Source organism: Lytechinus variegatus, chromosome 5 (assembly GCF_018143015.1).
Source record: "Lytechinus variegatus isolate NC3 chromosome 5, Lvar_3.0, whole genome shotgun sequence".
NCBI lineage: Eukaryota > Metazoa > Echinodermata > Echinoidea > Temnopleuroida > Toxopneustidae > Lytechinus > Lytechinus variegatus.
In genome coordinates, this window is record NC_054744.1 from 11047310 (window position 1) to 11055522 (window position 8213).

The 8213-nt window shown below is 35.2% G+C and overlaps 1 protein-coding gene across 1 annotated transcript in view; it reads right to left on the reverse strand.

The window, feature by feature from the left end:
- LOC121415320 (DIS3-like exonuclease 1) overlaps positions 1-8020 on the reverse strand; it is a 41773-nt gene extending 33753 nt beyond the window's left edge. The window contains exon 1 of the mRNA XM_041608500.1: positions 7900-8020. The gene's annotated coding sequence lies outside the window, so the exon portion shown is untranslated. The remainder of the gene's footprint in view (positions 1-7899) is intronic.
- Positions 8021-8213: the final 193 nt, after the last annotated feature.

Sequence of the window (8213 nt, forward strand, 5' to 3'; positions counted from 1 at the left end):
AGTAGTATTTACAGGTGTAGGAATTTTATCTAAAACATCAGCAGATATTATCCAAACCAACGTTCCTTGTATATTTAACTGCTGGTGCAGAAGTAAATGATGAATGCTTAAAACACTTAAAATGCAGCCCATTTGCCAAAATGAAAACTTACACAGGTGTCTTGTAGTATTATAGGACAATGATTAACAAAGTACATGTACTATTAATTATTAAAATACATGTAGGCCTACCTTTAATGATACTGGCATAGGCCTTTCTTTTTTCATAGTTAACAGGTCTTCATTAAAAATAATGTCACATAAGTGCACATTTAGCACCTGCTTTTCTTTGACTACAGTATGTTAAACAAGATTAATGAAACATTTTTTAATTATTTACCATTATTACTATAATATTAGTAGTAGTTGTAGTAGTGTTTTATTAGTATTATAAAAAAAATGTTATTTGTGTTGTTTTTGTTATCATTATCATTACTATTATTATTAATAACATTATTATAATTATGATTATTATTATTGCTATTGTATTCGAGTTCATATAGAACAGTTAAATGGCAGTATGGAAATGCAGAGAGTGACTAAATACCCCCGTCTTTGGTTTTTTAGCTGAAGGAACTTTTTTTTAACCAACTTTAAGAAGAAACCCTGAAAAGTTTTGCACTGTAGAGAGAGAGAAAAAAGGAAGCTAAATCTGCAAAGAGGTCTACTTTCGACAGTGCTAAAATTTATGTGATATAAACTACTAGGCTACTACTAAGTAGTAAACTCCCACATAATTTGTGCCTGTGGATTTTAAAAAAAAACTATACATGTGTTGCCAAGATGATATTCAAAGTGCACACTGGAACCAAAGACAGAGGCAAAGTGGTCTGCAGGAAAACTTGACTCCTGATTGTATGTGACAACTTGAATCACACAAAGAACAAAGTGTTGGCAATCTGATGGACTAGCAGCAATGCTGTTTAAAAACCAGTATATTTGCAGAAGCAATACCAGTTCTTAAAGCCAGACAACAGATCAATCTGAAGTAAAATTTCTTGCGACCTAGCAGGGAAAAGGTCCAGTTTTAAGGAATCAGGGTTTTATAAAGCATGATGTCTGAATGCAGGTAAAACACAAAAGGAAATTGTCACGAATGGTTCAATGTCTTCCACTCCTGTTGCTGCTGCATCAGGTATGATGAATTTCTGTGTTTCACTTATGAATCAAAGCGATCACAGAAACAGAAGCCTTATTCTGCAGTCATTTTTTCAGAAATCAAAGCCTATCAAATAGAATCTTTTCAAGGCGTATGGGGAGTGTGGCTGCATACCAGCTTCTGGAAGATGCTCCTCTTGATGAAAGTAGCATGCCCACATATGATACTGGGCAAGTCCAAGAAAAGGTCACCCGAGAAGGCAAAATTTCATCTTTGATTTAAGAAGTTATCTTTGGTGGGGTAAGAAAGCCCAAATGTAGAAATTTAAAATTTCATTTAGAAAAATTTGATAATGCATATTTATGCTAATTTGGGGCACCTAATTTGCATAATTGGTAAAATGGGCGTTACGTATGGGACAATTATAAAAACTCATAGAAAATAAAAACAAAACTTGTGAGATTTAGTCATAGGTGGGACATGGACCCCTAACATCTTATTACTTTTGGGGGAAAAGAAGTGATGTCATCTAATTAATTATGCAAATTAGGTCTTGTCCAAGGACGGAATGTCCCATACGTAACATTTTGAGGATGTTTTTTTAAGTTATTTCTCATAATACAATACTTGTATTGTTGCATCTCTGGGAAGTTCTAATTTATAAAGTATGAAAATGTTATACCCCAAAAAGTTTCAAAAATAGAGTTTACTTTTTAATTAAAAGTTAATTAAATAATTGTTACGTATGGGACAACATGTTACGTATGGGACATTTACACACAATGTCAATGGGGAGATTTGTGTACAAAGTGAATGGAGAAAAACAAATTTCAAGAGTGCTCTAAAAGTGATTATTTACCTTTTCTTTAGTTTTTAAAGACTGATTTGTTATGAATACTGAGTAATGAAAACAATTGAAGCGAAAAAATTGTGAAAATGGAAAAATATGAATAAAATAAAAAACAATAGAAATACATAAGAAATTCATGAAACCATGAAAAACAAGGAAAAAATGTGGAAATGGCTAATTTCCTTGTCAGTCATATCAAATATGTCTCAATAGAACATTTTAAAAGACAGAAACTCTTTTGTTATTTCCATATTTTAAATTATTTCAACTTTTTTAATTATGGGGGAAATTGTGTACATTCTCTATGGGGACAAAATGTCCCATACGTAACTGTCCCATACGTAACATGTCATTAATTTGTTTAATTAGAGTCTGTAATTAGAGGGATTTGGCTTATGACATGAAACTTGCCTTAGATATACTAGAGTATTGTGACTTCTATCACACTGAGTTACAAGTTGTCAAATGAAATACTTTTAGAGAATTCTCAACTTGTAAAAATTGTTTTAAAAATTGTCTTTTTTCTGCGTCCCATACGTAACGGCCCATCTTTTCTCTCTAAAAGGTCAAGGTCGAGGTCATATGCCACCATTTTTCCCATGATTATTCTTCTCCTAGATGTCTACCATCATGAGGGTATTCAATCTAATCAAAGTCAATTAACACTATTTTTCAGGTCATTGAAGCCTCTGAAATGTCCCATACGTAACGCGCGCGAATTCTTGGACTTGCCCTACTGTCCATTTCGGTAAGACTGACTAGTGCTATGCTGTTGAGAATGAAGGGGTCCTTTACCCAGGAGAAGTAATTGCAGTAGGAAATATGGGTGACACCAAGTTATAGTCACAGAACGAGTGCATTGATAGTGACCAAATCCTAGAGATAACATTTTCTACCGCAAGAAAAGCTTGAAGATCAAGTAAAATAAACCAGATTTAACCAAAAATCACACCATTTCAGGTCTTCTGATCACACCTTTCTCAGACTTTTCATCAATAATGATGAATGAAACTGTATATTTCGTTATACAAGTCGATATGATTATTGCATTTCTACCATTTTGATACTACATGTACATGAACATTGCTTTCAAGTAGAAATATAAATTAAATGATTAAACCTGGGTGAGAATTACAAATGGATACCAACCAATATACATGTACATCTGCATTTGATTTTAGTTTGGTAGAGGACAAAGAGTAGCACTTTCTGTTCTCATATTTTTTTTTATTGGGGTATATTTTCTTTCACCAAGAAATGCCATAGAGAAAATGTTTTGATCAGAGTAATTTAATTATCTTCTACGAGATTATTTTGTTCTTCAAGAACATGTAGTTATAATGTACATGTACAAGTATCATCAGATAGGTTTGCTTGATTCACGTGTTTGGTTGGATAAGATTTTAAATACTCATTTTGCTAGTTGTTAAAAAAATAATAATTACTAAAATCTTAAAGGACTAACTACAGTTAAGATATAAGTGTCTCCTGAGTGAACCACGGAAACTTGCAAGTAATTGAATTTTTAAAAATAATAGAACAATATTTTTCACTCTGCACCACTTCACTTAATAAAATGTACTATAAGTAACAAAAATATTTTACTTGAATGTTGACGAAATACATGTAGGTTATAAGAAACAGTTTTACGCCCCAAGTATTGAATAATTATTTATCTAAATATTCAGCTTCAAGCTGTTAAAGTTTCATAATGAGGAGCATGACAATGATTATGTATATATGTGTAACATGATGAGTAAAACTAATTTTGGTAAAATTGTCAATCATTATGTTTCTAAAATTTTGAACTTTTACATGTACACTTGTGAACCTCTGCCAGAAATCACATACCCATTGCCCACTGTTTAGTATGTACATACTGTACAGTGTATGAGGACTTTTTTAAATAAAGACATGCTCTTATTAGTACCAAAGGTTTGTATAATTTCCAAATTTTCTGATAATCTTGTTGAATCAAATTATAATAATATACCAAGGTGTATTAAGAAATCACACACCTTGTACAGAAAAGAGATTGTCAAACTCCATGGTAAAAAAATGTGGCAATTACAATATATTCTAGGGTGCCTACAATGTGTCATTTGAGCAACATTGAATTGCCCTGTAGTAAGAACCTTAATGCCAATTAGCCACCCTACAACTTTAAAATAAAAATAAATCAGTAGTTAGCTCTAGATATGTGTACAAGTGACCCAAGAGTAAATGCAACCATCGTGTTAAAATAAATGTCCTCTCCAGAACAACATGAAACCATACAGTTTGCTGCTTGTAAGGGTAGTATATAAGTGCCAGGATCAGCAGATTTTGTCATTTACACAATTACAAATAGTATCACATTAAATTTTCTTGAATATCCAAACATGGTGTGAGGATGTTTTCGTCTGATCCTCCTATATTGCCCAATTATATTGATAATGTAAAATATAATTCAATTGAAAATGAAATTCTCATAAATAAAATGATATTTTATGAATTATATCTCTGTGACCAACAACAGATCATTATTTTCTTACATAAAAGAAGGGCTTTTCTTGTTAAAATCATTATTTCTGTGCATTGTTAAAAAATGATGAACCTTTGTGCTGGAGAGGACATTCCATTTAACATTGCATAAGTGTGAATTACTCACCATCTATATGAATTAAGAGGGAAAATTGAATCTCATTGTGTTGAACTGAAGTATTCTATTAATTCTATACCACAACAATGGGTATCAGGTTCCTTAGTGCTTCAAAAAATGAAAAAGTCTTGCGTTCTGGAGAGGACGCACTTTTAACGGAGAAATGATACATCAAAATAGCCAAGAGATAAAAAGTATCCAGCAAAATAGAGTCCAAGATTTGACATATGTCTTGACTTACATGCATTCTGAAGATTGAATTAGCAGAGTTTTTGCACAAATTTATCAATTTTATTCACTGCTGGTGACATATTTGTTCTGGAGAGGACATGTCCTTTTTGTTTAACGGAGAAAACACATTTTACAAGAATATTCATAAGTTTCTCATTTATAGGTCGAATTCGATCAAATAAAGTTTATTGTATTGCTTACTAGTTGTACTTTTCCATAACATTAATATTCAACACATCTCTCTTCAAATTTATCCAAGATATCAATTAACTTTTTGGAAAATGTTGAATGAGACTCCATTTTCTGTTAAAAATGCACAAAAAATGCCGAAAATTAATAGAAAAAGTACTTGAACCATCATGAAATTGCAACTGTAGATTGGAATAGATCAGGTGCATCAAACCAAACTGCAAGTACAATCAATTAAATGTTACAAATCAGCTAAAACAGGGGAAAGTCCATTTTTTCAAAAGTGTACACTTAATGTGAAATAGCCCTAACCAACTTTCCGAACAATACGCCAGAAATGTCAGGATTAGCCAGATTCTTCTTCGATCGCTGTCAGCGCAGCTACAGCTGAGCCACTCATGGTTTCAAATCGTCTCGTGTGTGAAGGATTCATATGCACCTGGTGCACGCGAATCTTTCACACCCTTTTTACTAAAATAACTATGACTTTACATCGTAGCTAAGCATTATATTTATTCTATGACACTTACCGAACCATATGGATCGTTTGTTGAATTCTGTTTGGTGTTGTTTTTAATAAAATAAGAGCATTTTTCGTGATCTTCACGTAGATGCCTCTTGATCAGCGTTGATATCAACTTTTGCCTAAAGAGGGCGCGCGATATTATTTCAAAAAGTCGGTAGGCACTTAAGAACCAAGTTTGAAAGGATACTCGTAAAAATTATGTCACTCTCGCCGATGAATATTCATTAGATCGTGGTCGTGCGTGTTCAATACACACTGAGTGCATGCATGCAGAGAGTTTTTATTGAACACGCACGACCACGATCTAATGATTATTCATCGCGAGAGTGACGTAATTTACGAGTGTCCTTTCAAACTTGGTTCTTAAGTGCCTACCGTACCTTTGTTTACGGTGTTGCAAGCTAGCTGCATTCTAGGCGATCAGCATTATTTTCTTGCTCGTTCAATCCACTTTCATCATCATCTTGTCAAAAGATGGCGTACTTTACCAATAAGTATATACATGAGATGCAACCTGTTGATTTTTGGTACAATTTCCTATTATGCGCTGACGACTTGAATTGAGAATGTTCGATACGAAAAATTGCTTTTCGATTGTTGTTTGCGTACTTTCCACCGCAGTATTAAGGACGGATCGAACGGAGTATCCTGGTTGAGACTTGGAGGTAAGCGATAAAAACACTTTTATAAATAATTTCCAATTCATTAAAAAAAAAAGTTAAATCATAAAAACAAATTTCCATTAGTGGAGAAATACTCAAATGTTTGGCGCTTTTCATTCCCTCACATTCGTGTGATGAATGAAAACGTCAAAGTCCACTATGAAACCACATGCGTTGTGCGAGGTTAGTATTACTAACCTCGCATGTTGTGTGAGTGCAGCTGAGCATACAAATTTGTCAACCATTCCGCTGGCGCCACTCACACATTGTACGAGGTTAGTATGTACTAACCTCGTACAATAGACCGTGTTTGACCCTGGATTTCGAAGTAGTCGGCAAACATCGCTTCATTGCTGAAGTAATATTTGCCGAAGCTCCTTCTCGCTACGCACCGGGGCTCTTGCCGGTAAGTAGCAAGAGTTTGTTGAATATAAAAATAATAATAAAATAATAATCCGATAAAAAAAGCACATTTTGCTTACCTCGGCCTCGAAAGTGACTTCGCTTGTCTCTTCCACGGAAATACAAGGAAGCCCGTTGGTGGCGCTAATAATTTCACAACCTTGATTCAGCTCCTTGGTAATTTTATAACTGTATCTAAATTCTTTGAATGCGCAATCCTCATGATTAATTTACTAATTATGGGCACCAATTAATGAAATGCCTTCAAAAAACATAATTAATGATTATTATTGGTGATGATAACACTCATTTGCATTAATTTAAAAAGATGACTGATAAAAAAAAAATGAAAATAATATACGTGCCTGGAAAGAAACCAGCAGTACAAGCTTTGACGAACGTCAATAATACGTATACGGTATACCAAAGTCTATACAATGAAAAGATTGGACACTTCACGGACTTTGCGTAATGCCTTGCGTCGATATGCGTGTAAAATAGTGTAGGTGCCTATTCTTTCCCTTGTCGTGTCTTTGATATGAATATAAATCGCGCGCCCTCTTCAGGAGAAAATTGATATCAACGCTGACTGATTTCTATCTCCGTAAAATCTTCACTAAAGATCAAGAAAATATACAGATTTTTAGAAAGAAACTTCAAGGAGAAGTCACGGAAGGATCTAAATGATTCGGTAAGTGTCATAGCAGGATGTGGAATATTTATTTATACATAATATTTTATGTGGGCAAAAGCCCACTGTATTTTCGAAGTGTAGTGGTGTGTCGCGTGCGTATGACTGATAATCCTTCGCTCGCGAGACGATATGAACCCATGGGTGCCGCTGGCGCATCCGTTCACTCTGCTATAGCTGAGTGATGGCGATTGAAGAAGAATCTGACTGATCCTGATCTGTTGGCGGTCTAGGCGTTTCCGAAACCATAATTTGGCCCGCAAGTTCCTGATCCATCAAACCAAGACAATTTTCCAAATAGGGCCACCGTCCGCATCCGGAGCGGAGGAGGCGGCGCGCCGGCCGGCAGAAGCCCTGCCCGCCGCGCCGGAACACGTTACTCCAGAGCTCCATAGGGCCTAGGCTGGCCGACTCTGCCGGCAGCTGGTCTGCGGCGCGGCGATGCTGATGCTCGCTGGAGGATCGAGGACTAAGCCTAAGGCGGCGGATTGCACTGAGACCATTTATTTCATCATGGGAACGATATTAAAAAACTATTAATCAATTTTTTTGACAGTTCGAATACTCACAAAATACAGCACCAGTTCATGCAAGTGAAAGAGGTCATTAGGTCAGAAATTGCCGGAATTCTATTCGGTTTCGAGAGCTTGTCTTTTGATTTTCCCGTGTTACAATACATGGAGTCCGTAAGATAACAAAATTTTAAAGAAAAAATGGGCTGAACGCTTTTACCGCTAATGCCATGGTCACATTTGTTCTACGGCGGCCGTACGGCGAGTCGAAAACAGCCGTTTTAGCATTTTTTGTCCAACTACATTTAGGTGGTTTGAATCAAAAGTAATAAAACGGCTGTTTTTGACTCGCCGTACGGCCGCCGTAGAGC